Genomic DNA, 15,572 nt, shown 5'->3' on the forward strand with positions numbered 1-15,572 from the left:
TTACCTAACCATTTTTCATTTATGAACATTTAGATAAAAATATTATAGTATATAAATACACCTGCAAAGTATGTTTTATTCCATAATTTTAAAAAATTCCTTTTGGTTATCTCCTTGGTATAAAGTCCTCAAAGTGGGGCCAAAGGTATGAATATTTTTATTCTTTTTAGCATATTACAAATTTCTATCCTTAATGAATTGTACTCATCCACACTGCAATTTTTGATCTTATCAGTTTTATCTCTTAGCATTGGGAATTCTCATTTAAATTTTTTTCTATTCGAATGGCTAGAAAGTGGGTATATTTTGATATCATCATATCATCCTTTGTCAGTAGACCAGTGAATGTTATTTCCAAGCCTTTGCTCTTGCTCTCTTGGAAAATAATGTGATGACACTTCTTTAGATTCTTAGCTCCTCATGTCTTAAACTAATAATTAGGATGCAGTCTAAAGAAATATTATTTAGACATCTTTAGCATGATTTAATTTCTCATGTTTCCCTACTTTATTTTGTCTGTTTTTAGCTGGGATGTTGGAAGCAGAGGGGGTCAAAGCTGGGATTAAAGGGGGTTACAGTGTTACTGTTCCCCAACTTGTTTACCTGATGCCCTGTCATTCCCCTATGTCTTTGTTATGTGCTCCATTTAGCCGGGAACGTTCTTTCTTTCTATCCCTATTTTAATGACTTATGAAATTATGAAAATGGCTTCCAGGATTCCATACCCTACTCCCTGGAACCAATTGATATGATGAGCTATCACTCCCATGATTATATTTTGTTACGTGGCACAGTTGACTGTAAGATACGTTTATCTGAGTGGGTCTGAACTCATGGGATTCCATGAGCCCTTTTAAAAGCCAAGGGTTTTCTTTTCTGGTAGCAGAAGAGAAAGTTTGTCACTGCTATCTTGAAGATGGAGGAGGCCACATGCCAAGGAATTCGAGCAGCCTTCTGGAGCTGCAAGTAGACTTCAGCTGACAGCTGGCAAGGAAATGCTGATGACAGACCTACACCCGCAAGGAACTGCGACCTGAATGAGCATGGAGGCAGATTCTTCCCTGGAGCTTCCAGATGAGGGCCTAGCTGCCAACATCTTGACCTTGGCCTTCTGATACCTAAAGCAGAGAACCCAGTTGAGCCCACCTGGACTTCTGACCGGCAGAACGATGAGGTAAATGTGGATGTTGTTTTAAACTGCTAAGTTTGTGATAATTTATTACAGCAACATAGAAAACTAATACAATGACACAGAAAGAGATTCGTCGTATATAATAGAAATTACTCTTAACCAACTTTCTGGACTTGAGAGGGTTCACATGTAGGAATTGCTGCCTGAAGCCAGGGCTCCTGTGCTCTCTGCTTCAGCTGGCTGAGTTGTATGCTCCCAAACCTGCTGCTGGCTAGTGGCAGTGGTTATTATAATTATACGTTTGTATGTATTTCAGTATGATGTGAACGGAGGACGTGAGAGAGTGAACGTATTTCTGCCAAGATGGAGTTGAATGCTTTGGAAAGACTGGATGAACAGCAGTTACTGGAAAATGCTATGGAATGAGGTGAGTGAGGCAACTAAAGACCAGAGAAGAACTGGAAAGGGTTAGAAGGTTTCTGTACTCAGATTGCTCTGCCAGTCTCCCCGAATTCTTCCTCAGGTTAAGACTTTGAGACTGGGACTTGCACGTACTGCACTGGGAGGACCCCTTACTCTAGAATGCTGCCATGGCCGTCCCTCAGCAGTGCCATGTCCAAAGAAAAGACCCTGGCCCTACATCAGAAGAGTGACCAGTGAAGGCACAGGGCTTTGTTTTCAATGAAAATAAAATGCTCAGGCATTGGTTTTTATCATAGTAGGTGACTCCTCACATGAACTGATTCGAGTTTTTTTTTTTTTTTACCAACCTAGTACTTCTGATTACGTCAGTCATATAGAGAGCTTCTGTTGCAATATTAGGTATGTGCGTGCACACACAGATACACACACAAGGGGGATTAAGCAGGTTATACATCAATTCACGAAGTATGAATTCATTTTTGTGAAAATGCCTATTCCTAGAAAAAAATGAGTAGTATCAACGGTAGTTATATTTGGGTGGTCAGCTTAGATATATTTTCTGCAATACAAACGTATTACTTTTGAAATACGGCAGAAAAAGAAAATAATAATAATAAAAGAATAACTCCTAGCTACACTTCAAGGTCGAGATCCAAAAATTTCCTCCCTGAAGTTTTTCTCAATTCACATGAAGTTTCATAAATCACGTATTTCTTTATGCTCCCATAGCTCCTTACTTGTACTTAATTAGTTCTGATATTTAGCATGGCCAATTGTGTCTTTCCCTTTCATTTGAGAGCAGGGACCGTGACACATGAATATTCATATTTCATAACACTAAGCACAGTTCCCACCATTTAGGAGGCACTCATCCAAAGAGTGAATGAATGAATGGTGTTCTGGTATAGTCACAAATATATCAGAGACTTTTTAAAAAAGGCTCTCTCTTAGTGTCCTTTGGTAAGCAGTTTTCAAATCATACTCTGGCCTATGTGATCCAGATCATGTGTTTTAGCATCTTATGTAATCTGGAAGCAAAGGCCATACACCCAGCCCTCGAGCAGAGCCTTTCTGGGCAAAATGAGAACAGCTTTCTGAAAAACAAAGGCAAATTCGGCACTAGGTATGCAGGCACCATACAGATGTTGGCCAGGCTCTGGAAGAATCTGCACATCAGATGTTCCCTTGTCATTCCCCGCCTGTTCTGCATCTACACTACCTGCGAGCAAGCCTTCTGGGTGTGTAGGGAGCATTTTGCGAAGCATTTGCGAATTTTCGTCTCCTGCAAGCAGACTGGGCTATGTCCTGATTTTGTTAGTGTGATTGCTGAAAATGGAGTGGTTTATTAAAAAGTAATGGTCGCCACCTGACGGATTTGCTTCTTGCAACATTAGTGTCATGGTGATGGATTAGCAGAATCTCCAAAGTGGAAAGCCATGTTCCCACAAATATTTTGTATAAACATAAATTCGCTTATAAACGTTACTCATTTTTCCTTTTATTTTTTAATTTATTATCCTTTAATGTTTATGATGCATCTTTTAGAACACATGCAGCCCTCACTGGAAGGCTGTGGTAAGTGATTCTAGGAGGGCCAGAGGAACCTTCTTGTTATCTTATGCCCATGTTTACAAAGTTTCCCCTCTATTTCTGAGCTGCTTACAGGAGGGGAAAAGAAAGCAAGAACGGGCAAGCTCTGAGAAGGACCTCTTTTTACTAGAAAGGCAAGTCTTTCGTTTGATCTTTCACTGAAAAATTAAATGACTGCCTTTTACGTTGCCTTTCAGCATCTAGAAAAACTAAATTAAAAAACGTATGATTTTTCCCACTAAGACTGGACTCAACAGCCTAGATAGCTGTACTGTAATGTGTTGCCAGGGATTGGGACCAAAAAACTCTTTCCCTTAGGAGCACTCCATTAAAGACTTTAGAAAATTGTATGTAGTTGGAGATGAGACTTTTCTGTGAAGGAGAGATGTGTCAGGAAGCTTGCCCAACGGGCCAACAAGTGCTAGGGACCTGGAGTCCTGAGAGGATGGGACACCATTGGGAGAAGAGCCAAGGCTAGTTAAGTAAGAAGTATTAGGGACCTAGACACTCTAATGGAAAGAGGGGACACACTCATGATGACCCCTTCTCTGTTTGTGGAGGCCTGACCGCACTTAGCCCAGGTTCTGTGGATGCCCATCCTTGGTTCTGCTGCCTGGGATCGATTCCCCTGTCTGCTGGTAGCCACTCTTTGATTCTCTTTGAGGAATGCTTTGTTCACCACTTCCTAGGTTTAGGTTTGGGTGAAGTTGACTTCACCTCTGTCCTCAGCGGGGCAGGGTACGTGACCCAGGCCTGTCCAGGAAAGCTCTGTTTTTTCCAGACCTCAGTGACCAGAATAGAAATGGGTCAGCATCTGACCCAGTTGGCAGATGCTCAATTGTTGCACATTGGATGGTTTAAGAATTCTTCCTTTTATATGTGGAAGACTTTCTTAGCTGCATCTTATAAAAATCTCCCTAGCAACATTCCTTCCATTATGCTTAATATTTTTCTCTTTTGTTGTTGTTGTTATTCAATGTTAGAGAATTTGAGATGCAGTTGAATTAACACACACGCACACCATATTGTAGAAGCCTGGGGGGTTAAAGATAGTTAACCAGCTAGAAGAAAAAGTCATCGTCTCACTTAATACTCAGAGAAATGTGAAGGCGGGGGTGGGGGGTGGGGGGGTAGTTTTGATAGTTGAGCATTCTAAGATAAATGGATCTTATAAGAAATGAGACTAGCTAGCAAACTGGATTCCAATGGGTTGCTTCAATCAGATCTGGTTAGCTGTAAACATCATTAGCTTAAATTGTTTTCTCTTACCTCTGCTGTCTGTGATAGTGGGCCTCCTGAAAGGGAAAGTGCTGTTCTTTCACATTTTAACTCCTCCTGGGGGTGTTAAAGCTAGCTGAAGTCAGGCTTCCTGCAAGCTACATTAAGCTTGTGTTCCTCCAGGCCAGAAGGGGAATGGTGATGTCTCTTCCGGGTTGAGAGGCTCCAAAGGCAAGGCAGCTTTCTAAAAGCAGGGCTTTAAAAACAAAAAATAAGGAGATCTAGATCAGCCTACTTATATGCCAATTTTATGGTATTTTTCTAACATTCCTACCTGCCCCTCCACCCCCATTCTATAGTCTTAACGTCTGAGATCAAGATCAGGATTTGCAAGATTCTGATGTTAAAATATGAATTGATGTTGTGTTTAGAGATGACAATGTTTGCAATGAATTCTTTGGTGGGGGTCTCAAATCATTCTTTAAATTGCCAGGAAACACTTTATGAAAACAGTTAACCGAGTTTCTTTAAGTCAGTAACATTAAAAAAGAAGAAAAAAGTGGTGGTGATGGAAACATCTATATTTTTAAAAGACTAGATTTAAGAAATGAAATGGTCAGCTGGACCTTATATGGATCCTAGTTCAAATAAACCATTACAAAAATACATGTTGGGGATAAATAGGGGAAATTTGAACATAGTCTAAGTATTAAATGATTTTAAGAAATTATTGTTAACTTAGGTGTAAAAATGGTTTTGTGGTGATGTAAGATGTCCTTATTTTAGAAATGCATGCCGAAGTATTTAGGGATGAAATGCCTGTCTAATTTATTTTTTTAAAAAAATGAAGCAAATATGGGAAAATATTTGTTAAGTCTAGTGATGGTTATACAGGGTTCCATAAATACTCCCCTATTTTTAAGGATGTTTAAAGTATTTTATAATACAAAGGCTTTTTTTGAAAAGGACAAATAAATTGCCAGTGGATTCCTCTTGCACATCTTTCTTTTTTCTTTTAGGAGACAAGGGTCTCCATATGTTGCTCAGGCTGGACTTGAAACTTCTGGGCTCCAGCAATCCTCCTACCTCAGGCTCCCGGGTAGCTGGGACCACAGGCGTGAGAGCCACACCTGGCTTTTACATCTATTTTAAGGAGCCAATATGGGCACCATCTCTGATGAAAACTATGGAAGAAAACTCCAATTATAAGTTAGGTAGATTTAAATGAGCTTTAAAAAATATTCTCTGCTATTAGAATGTAAAATTATGCAGCATTTATAAGTAAAAAGTTCATGAAGCTCTCTTAATTCATCTATGTTCTGTGGGTGGGGATAAATGAATAATAGAAGCATTGCCTGTTGAAGGAATAAAATTTTGACTCATAAATTGAACTTCATGAAAATTATTTAAAGTACTTGTAGGTATAATAGGTTCACCAGAAATAGTTCTCATTTGCATGATAGCATTTCCTATAAATGAGCAGAAAGTAATATGTGTCCCTTGTAGAAAATACAGATAAATCCATTAGAAGAAAATACTCCTATGGTTTCACCCCCTGTTATTGATATGTTGGTATATTTCTATTTAATACTTTCTTGAGCGTGGATTTGTATTTGTCTTTTATTCTCCTTCCTCCCCTCTTCCTTCTCTCCCTTTGTCCAGACCACCATTCGATGTGAAAATGAAATTTGAAACAGGAAAAGTGGCTACACCCAAGATCGGAATTCACTTGTGGTGAAAGCACTCCAATCCCAGAGTAAGGCAGGCTTTACTTTGGTAATTTATGGTATTTTTAAACAATAGTCAAATGTCTTCTATTTTTCTTTATTTTTTATTTCTAATTGACACAATAATTGTACATATTTATGGGGTACAATGTAATGTTTTAGTATGTGTATAATTGTGTAATTAGCATATCCATCACCATAAACATTTATCATTTCTTTGTGATGAGAACATTCAAAACCTCTCTTGTAGCTATTTTGAAATATACAATAAAATGTTGTCAACTCTAGTCATGCCACTATGCAGTAGAACACCAGAATTTATGTCTCTAACTGTAGCTTTGTACCCATTGGCCAATCTCTCACCATCCCTCCCTTTCCTTACCTTCCTCGTCCCCTCTGGTAACCACTATTCTTATCTCTACTTCCATGAGAACAATTTTTTCTACTCCACATAAAAGTGAGATCATGCAATATTTGTCTTTCTGTGCCTAGCTTATTTCACTTAACTTAATATCCTCCAGGTTCATCTATATTGCTACGAATGACAAGATTCCATTCCTTTTTATGACTAATGTTATTCTATTGTGTGTATATATACCACACTTTCTTTATCCATTCATCTACTGATGGACATTTAGGTTGATTCCATATCTTGGCTATTGTAAATAGTGCTGCAATAAACATAGGTGTGCAGATGTCTCTTCAATGTGCTGATTTCATTTTTTTTGGATATATACCCAGTAGGGGGATTGCTGGATCATATGGAAGTTCTATTTTTAATTTTTTTTTAAGAGATGAGGTCTTGCTCTGCTGCCCAGACTGGAGTGCAGTGGCTATTCACAGGCACAATCATAGCATACTACAGCTTCAAATTCCTGGGCTCAAGCTATCATCCTGCCTCAGCCTCCTGAGTGGAGGAAACTACAGGCTCGTGCTACTGCACCTGGCTGTAATTTTTAAGTTTTTGAGGAAACTCCATACTGTTTTCCATAATGGCTGTACTAATTTACACTCCCACCAGAAGTGTGTAAGGGTTCCCTTTTCTCCACATCCTCACCAACACTTGTTAGCTTTTAAATTTTGGTAGTAGCCATTCTGACTGGAGTGAGGTGATATCTCATTGTAGTTTTGTTTTGCATTCCCTGATGATTAGTGATGTTGGACAATTTTTCACATATCTGTTGGCCATTTGTATGTCTTCTTTTGAGAAATATCTATTCAAGTTTTTTGCCCATTTTTAATCAGTTTTTTTTTTGTTGTTTGAGTTCCTATATATTTGTATATGAACCCCTTGTCAGTTGTATAGTTTGCAAATATATTCTCCCATTCTGTAGGTTATCTCTTTGCTCTATTGATTGTTTTCCTTGCTGTGAAGAAGATTTTTAGTTTGATGTAATCCCATTTTTCTATATTTGCTTGTGTTACCCATGCTTTTGAGATTTTATTTAAAAAATCCTTGCCTACCAATGTAATGGAGCTTTTACTCTATGTTTTCTTCTAGTAGTTTCATAGTTTTGGGTCTTTAATCTGTTTTGAGTTGATTTTGGTATATGGTGAGAGAAAAGGCTCTAATTTCATTTTATGTGTGTGGATATCTAGTTTTCCAGGCACTATTTATTGAAGAGGATGTCCTTTCCCCATGTGTGTACTTGGCATCTTTGTTGCAAATCAATTGGCTGTAGATGTATGAGTTTATCTCTGGGCTTTCTGTTCTGTTTCATTGGTCTATGTGCTTGTTCTTATGCCAGTACCATGCTATTTTGGTTACTATAGCTTCGTAGTATGTTTTGAAGTCATGTAGTGTTATGCCTCCAACTTTGTTCTTTTTACTCACGATTGTTTTGGCTATTTGGGGTCTTTTCTGGTCTCATATGAATTTTAGGATTGTTTTTTCTATTTTTGTGAAGATTGTCATTGGTATGTTGATATGGATTATATTTGATAGAGATTGCTTTGGGTGGTATGGACATTTTATCAATACTAAGTCTTCTAGTCTATGAATACAAGATATCTATTTTTTTCTGTCTTCAATTTCTTTCATCAGTTTTATGTTTTATTGTTTTCATGGTAGAGATCTTTCACCTCCTTGGTTAAATTTATTCCTGGGTATTTTAATTTTTTGGTAGCTATTGTAAAAGGGATTGCTTTCTTGATTTCTTTTTCAGATAATTGCCATTGGTGTACAGAAATGCTACTGATTTTTATATGTTTTATATCCTACAACTTTACTGAATTCATTTATTAGTTCTCATAGTTCTTTGGGGGGAATCTTTGGGTTTTTATATATATAAGATCATGTCATCTGCAAACAGGGACAATTTGACTTCCTCTTTTCTAATTTGGATGCCCTTAATTATTTTCTCTTGCCTGATTGCTTTGGCTAGGACTTCCAGTACTACGTTGAATAAGAATGGTGAAAGTGGGCACCCTTGTCTTGTTCCAGATCTTAGAGAGAAAGCTTTCAGCTTTTCTCCATTCAGTATGTTGTTATCTGTGGGTTTGTTATATATGGCCTTTATTATGTTGAGGTACATTCCTTTTATAGCTAATTTGTTGAGAGTTTTTTACCATGAAAGGATATTGAATGTATGGTATTTTTTAAAATAAAATTTTAAGAATTCTTATATATGAGGGTGATTAGCCCTTTGAGAGATGAGTTGCAACTATCTTCCTCAGTCTTCCACTTATCATTTTTAAGTGTTTCACAACTTTGTTATTATAATTGATCACATTAATGAAGACTTCATAAAGTTACAAATAGTTATAATAAAATAAGGCAATTATCACAGTGCAAGGTAATCTATCAGCATCTCTTGGAGACAACACTATTATTGCTGGACACAGATATTGTACAGAGAAATCCAATGACCATGATTTAAAAAAATCAAGTCATAATTTATACACATTACAATGCACATATCTCAAGTGTTCAGTTTTTTTGCGTTTTGGCAACAGTATGCACCTGTGAAAACACCACCTAAAACAAAATTCGAACATTCGTATCACCCCAGATGGTGTCCTTTATAGTTTACTACCCAATATCTCCCAATTGGGCAAGCATTCTTTAATTTATCAGCATTAGTTTTTGCTTATTTTATAACTTCATATATTTTGGAATCATTATAGTATATACTCTTTTGTGTTCAGCTTCCTTCACTCAAGCATAATATTTTTGAGATTCGTTCATGTTGTTTGTTGCATGTATCAGTAGTTCATTTTTAGTGCTAAGCAGTATTCCATTATATGAATATGCTACTATTTGTTTATCCAAAGACTTGTCAGTGGACACTGCGATTGTTTTCGGTTAGGAGCATTTGTGTATAATTTTTAGGCATGTGTTTTCATTTTTCCTGAGTAAATACCTAGGAATTTCTGGGTTATAGAATAAGTCTATGTGTATAAGAAATTGCCCTCGTGTTTCCCAAAGTGGCTGTGCTCTTTTACACTCCCATCAGTAGTACATGATAGTTCCAGTTGCTCCACATCTGCACCAACACTTGTATTGTCCAGCATTTCAATTTTAACTATTCTAGGGGTGTGCAGTATATCTCATTGTGGATTTAAATTTGTATTTCCATTTTGATTAATGATGACGGAACATCATTTCATGTGCTTTTTTGGCCATCCATAAATCTTCATTTGTGAAGTGCCTGTTCAGATCTTTTGTCCATTTGTAAATTGTGCATCATCTTTTTTTTCTTTTTTCTTTTTCTTTCTGTTTTTTATTTTTTGAGACAGGGTCTTGCTCTATCTCCCAGGCTAGAGTGTAGTGGTATCATCATAGCTCACTGCAACCTCAAACTCCTGGGTTCAAACAATCCTTCTGTCTCCTGCATAGCTGGGACTACAGGAATACACCAACATGCCCAGCGAATTTTTCTGTTTTTTTCTAGAGACAGGGTCTCTCTCTTGCTCAGCTGGTCTTGAACTCCTGGCTTCAAGCAATCCTCCTCCTTGGCCTCCTAAAGTACTACAATTACAGATGTGAACCACCAGGCCCAGCCATGTGTATCTTCTTAATATTGAGTTGTAGGGGTTCTTTATGTATTCAAGATACAAGTCTTTTACTCTATGTTGTCTTTTCATTTCCTCCAGATGTCTTTCAAAGAGCAGGTGTTTTTAATTTTGATAAGGTCAAAACTATCAGTATCTTCTTTTTTGGTTATTGTTTATTGTATCCTATTTTTGCCTATACTAGAGTAATGAAGATTTTTCTCTTATGTTTTCTTCTAGAAGTTTTATAGTTTTAGCTTTTAAGCTGGTATCTATAATCCATTTCAGCTAATTTTTATATGCATTGTGACGCCAGGGTTGAGGTTCATTCTTTTTTTTCAATATAGATAAACAATTGTACAAATGCTAGTCTTTCCCCATTGAATTACCTTGGAATCTTTTTTTGAAAATCAATTGACCATATAAGTATAGGCCTATTCCTGGACTCTCTATTAATTCTGTCTTCCTTTATGTCTATGCCTAAATCAGCACAACATTGTCTTGACTATAGTAGCTTTATAATATGTTTTAAAATTGAATCATGTAGGTCCTCCAACTTTGCTCCTTTTCAATATCATGTTATCTATTCTAGGTTCTTTGCATTTCTCTATGAATTTTAGAATCACTTTGTCAACTTCTATAAAAATATCGTCTGGGATTTTGCTTGGGCTTATGTTGAATTAAGTTGATTAGTTTAAGGAAAATGGACATCTTAGCTATATTGATGGTATATCTCTTTTTATTAGATCTTCTTTAGTTTCTCTCAAGAATATTTTGTTGTTTTCAGTATAGAAGTTTTACACAGATTTATTCCTAGCTGTTTGAGGTTTGTTGATAATATTGTGCTACTTTTGAATTTCATTTTTAATTGTTTGTTACTAATATATAGAAATTCAGTGGCTTCTTTATATTGACTTTGTGTCTGTGACCTTGATAAATTCACTTATTAGTTCTAGTAGATTTTTTAAAAATATGTTTTTTGTAGATTCTATAGGATTTTCTATGTACATAACCATATATCATCTGCAAATAATGAAAACTGGGCTTTTTCCTTTCCAATCTTTTTCTTGCCTTATTGAACCAATTAATATTTTCAGTACAATGTTAAATAGAAGTGGTGAGAGTGGGCATCCTGGCCTTATTCTCAATTGTAGGGGAAAGTGTTTGATGTTTATGATGTTATTGGTTAATGATCTTTATCAGATTGAGGAAGTTCTCTTCTATTCCTAATTTTAAATCATTTTCAAAAAAATCTTAAGTTTGTGCAAACACCATATGTACTCAATACTAAATTGGAACTAATTGATCAACACTGATGTGCACATATGCAAGTAAAATTCAAGAGAAATCAAGTAGATGGGAGGAGGGAGAAGGGGATGGGTACAATGCACACTGACTGGTTGAAGGGCACACTTAACAACTTCAGCTCAAACTGTACAAAAGCACATTATGTAACCAAAAAGTATATACCCCATAAAATTCTGAAAGTAAAAAAATCTTAAATTTGCATTGAATTTTGTTATGTTTATTTTGCATACGTTAAGAGGATTACACTCTCCCCTCCCCCACTTTATTCCGTTAATGTGGTGAATGACTTTGATTTTTCAAAAGATAAAACTACTCTCGATCAGAATGTATTGCTATTTTTATATCTGACTGATTTAACTTGCTAATCTAAATAGTTTGCTAAGGATTTTTGCATTTATATTCATAAGGGATGTATATTGATCTGTAATTTTCTTTCTTATAAGGACAGGTTTTTGTATCAGGATTATATTGGTCTCATTGAATGAGGTGAAAATTGTTCCCTCCTCTATTTTCTTGAAGTGTTTGTGTCTGTAATTCTTTCTTTCTTGAATTTTTGATAGAATTTACTGTGAAGCTAAATGAACTTAGAAGTTTTTGTCTGTTTTTATTAAACATCCAATTTCTTTTATAGATACAGGGCTTTTATATTTTCTGTTTCTTCTTATGTCTATTTTGTGGGAAGTTGTGTTTTTCAAGGTATTTGTCCGTTTAATTTATATTGTCAAAGTTGGTGGCAGAAAGTTTTTCGTAATATCCCCTTATCTTTTAATTCCTCTAGGCTCTATACGGATTTCTCCCAGCTCGCCCAGCCCTTCTACCCTCCCCTTAGATGCTGGAGAGCGGCTAACATTCTCATGGTGAAGGCCTGGAGTCCTTTGAAGGTATTTTTCAGCGCCATCTTCCCTGTCACCAGTCTTTGGTGGGCTGCCACCTCGTACTTGGGGCCAGTCCCGCCTCCTTGCACTAGAGGAAGGTCCTGTTTGCATTAGGGAGATGTTTGTCCCCAGCTTTGCCTTGGCCTGGTCTTCAGCACACTACCTCCTTGTGTTCAGTGAAGACTGTGGGAAAGACTTAGGTAAGTGAGGACTTGCTCCATGGCTGGGGATCCTCAGAATCCTAAGTCATCATCTAGTTCTCCCGTGGCCATTAAAGGTTCAGCTGGTTTCTCTTTATCCCCATCGATGATGACCGGGTTTTTGGTACCTGCTTCTGTGCCAGTGGTTTTGCAGGTTACCCAACTTGTTCTCATTTTTTCAGGTGACAGTGATGGTCTTTTGCTAGCAGAAGTCTGATATGTGATATTTGACTTTGCTTAAAATATATTTTAATTAACTATACTCCATGCAATTTAAACTTCTCTATGTAGTTTAACTTTTTTATGACTTCTAGATTTTAAGTCACAATTAGGCTGGTCTTTCTCATTCCAAGTTTTTAAAAAATTCTCCCATGTGTTCTTCTAGTACATTTTTGGTATGTGTATGGGGGAAGGGGACTTGTTTCTTTATTTATATTTAAATCTTATATCCAAATTAAATTTACCCTGAAGAATAGTATAAACCCAAATTTAATTTTTCAATTTTCTCAACACCAAATATAATTCTTTTCCATTTTCATTGCAATCCTCCTTTAATCCTATATTAAAGGCCTATATTGTAATTATTTGGTTTATTTTAGGATTTTCTATGCTGAGGTTTTTTTGTTTCTTGTTCTAATTATCTGTTCATTTTCCAGTCTCACAACATTTAATTATTGAGGCATTATAATATATTTTAATATTTGTTCGGTGTTCCGTCAGGCCAAATCCATGGCTGCAGTCACCCCAAAAGCCGCAGCAGGGGAGGTTTACAGGGCACTTCCTCAGATCTTCCTGAGATAGGGAAGTTGGAATTTCAAAGAAAGAAGCACTAAACACTAGAGTGATTAGTACAAAGCATTTATTAGGGGAACTTATGTACAGAGGAGTTTGCAGTGTGTCCTTTCATGGGACAACAAGATAAGGGAGGTTCTGCCTAGGTAGGTCTGCCACGAGGGGGTGGGTTATGGGATTTTATGTGAGGGTTTAAGGAATTTGGGTCAGGGCAAGGGTTAATTTCTACTCATTTCTGCTACTTTCTACATGGTTAGCAAAAGGGTCAACTTCTCGGTATTTTTGAGTAACAGTTTAAACAGCTTTATCCATGCCTGGGAATGTTCCAGGGTCTTGCTTGGGTTCAAGCCTGCAGGGAAAAACATGCAGCTGGCCAGGTCTCAGAGCAGCCAAGGTGCTCTGTGTTTCCTGGTCAGGACACAGAGGGAAAGTGTGGTGCGGGGAGCTGGGGACCCCATCGTAGGTCTAGTCTTCCATTATTGCATTTGTTTTTCAGGATTTTCCTGAGTATGTTTGCTTGTTTTTCCATGTGAGCTTTTTTTTTTTTTTTTTTTTTGAGACAGAGTCTCACTCTCTTGCCCGGGCTAGAGTGAGTGCCGTGGCGTCAGTCTAGCTCACAGCAACCTCAAACTCCTGGGCTTAAGCGATCCTACTGCCTCAGCCTCCCGAGTAGCTGGGACTACAGACATGCGCCACCATGCCCGGCTAATTTTTTGTATATATATATTTTAGTTGTCCATATAATTTCTTTCTATTTTTAGTAGAGACGGGGTCTCACTCTTGCTCAGGCTGGTCTCGAACTCCTGACCTCGAGCGATCCACCCGCCTCGGCCTCCCAGAGTGCTAGGATTACAGGCGTGAGCCACCGCGCCCGGCCCCATGTGAGCTTTAGAGGTGTGTGTTCCCAAACAATCTTATTGATAATTTTTATTAAATCATATTAAATATATAGATTAATTTAGAGATAACTGATATTACTTATTTATTATCTAAGATAATGATATATCTTTCCTTTCATTAAGGCTTCATTTCTGTCCTTTAACGGTGTTTTAAAGTTTTCTTACACATTTCTTTTAAGTTTATTCCTAGGTATTTTATCTTTTTTTTTTTTTTTTTTTTACTATGGTGTATGGGGTATTTTCTCCCGTTATGTCTCCTAACTAGTTGTGGTATATATAAATACACATGAAAGCTATTAATTTTTATGTCTTATTTTGGTATCCCAATATGTATCTTTGAATTTTCACACTAATATTTCAGTTGATTCTCTTTGATTTTCCAGATGCACAATTAGATCATCTTCAGATAACGGTAGTTTTACCTCCTCTTTCCAATTTTGATGACTTTAGTTTTCTTTATTTTTTTCCCTGCTATTGAATTATTAATACATCAACTAGTACATTAAGTATAATTTGAGTGGTGCAGAGCTAGTTGGCATTCTTGTCTTATACTAATTTTGATCAGAATGCTTCTGGTGTTTCCTTATTGTGATCTTCCATCATTGAGGAGGATTGCTTCTTATACTTTTAAAATTGGTGAAATAAATGGTTATAATTTTTATCTGCTCTATAGCAAAACTTTTCTGGTAAGTGTTCTATGTTCTTTGGTAAATTTTGCTATTTTTTTAATTTTTTTTTTCCTTTTCTTGTGAGACAAACTCTCACTCAGTTGTCTGGGCTAGAGTGCAGTGGCATCACCATAGCTCACTGCAACCTCAAACTCTTGGGCTCGAGAGATTCTCCTGCCTCAGCCTCTGGAGTAGCTGCGACTACAGGTGCATGCCACCATGTCTGGCTAATTTTTAAAAATTTTTTGTAGAGATGAGGTTTCATTAGTGCACAGGCTGGTCTTGAACTCCTGGCCTTAATCAATCCTCCTACCTTGGTCTCCCAAAGTGCTAGGATAATATGCATGAGCCACTGCGCCCAGCGGCCTCTTTTTCCATTTTTAAGAATAGACTTTGTATTGATGCTGGGCCAGTTGTTTCTCTCCTCTTTTGCCCTCTTCCTCCCCTTCCTTCTTCTCACTCATCATTGAATTACTTGATTTCCTAGATCAGGAAGTTTGCAGGAGCTTCAAGTATGTGCATACGGGTAGAAGAGCACAGAACAAGCTGAGCTCGCCTTCCTTCATAACCCACAGGCCTTATCCTTTTCTGCTGTCATAATGACAGACTATTAAATTTAATATGGCTGTGTGATACCATTTCCTTTGCTTCAAGGAACCACCCTAGATCCTGCAGGACTTCTGCGTTCAATTTTGTTCAACTTTAGTCCTGTATCCGTTATTGCCACAAGAGATAGAGCGTCCACAT

This window comes from Eulemur rufifrons, chromosome 7 (genome assembly GCF_041146395.1).
Source record: "Eulemur rufifrons isolate Redbay chromosome 7, OSU_ERuf_1, whole genome shotgun sequence".
NCBI lineage: Eukaryota > Metazoa > Chordata > Mammalia > Primates > Lemuridae > Eulemur > Eulemur rufifrons.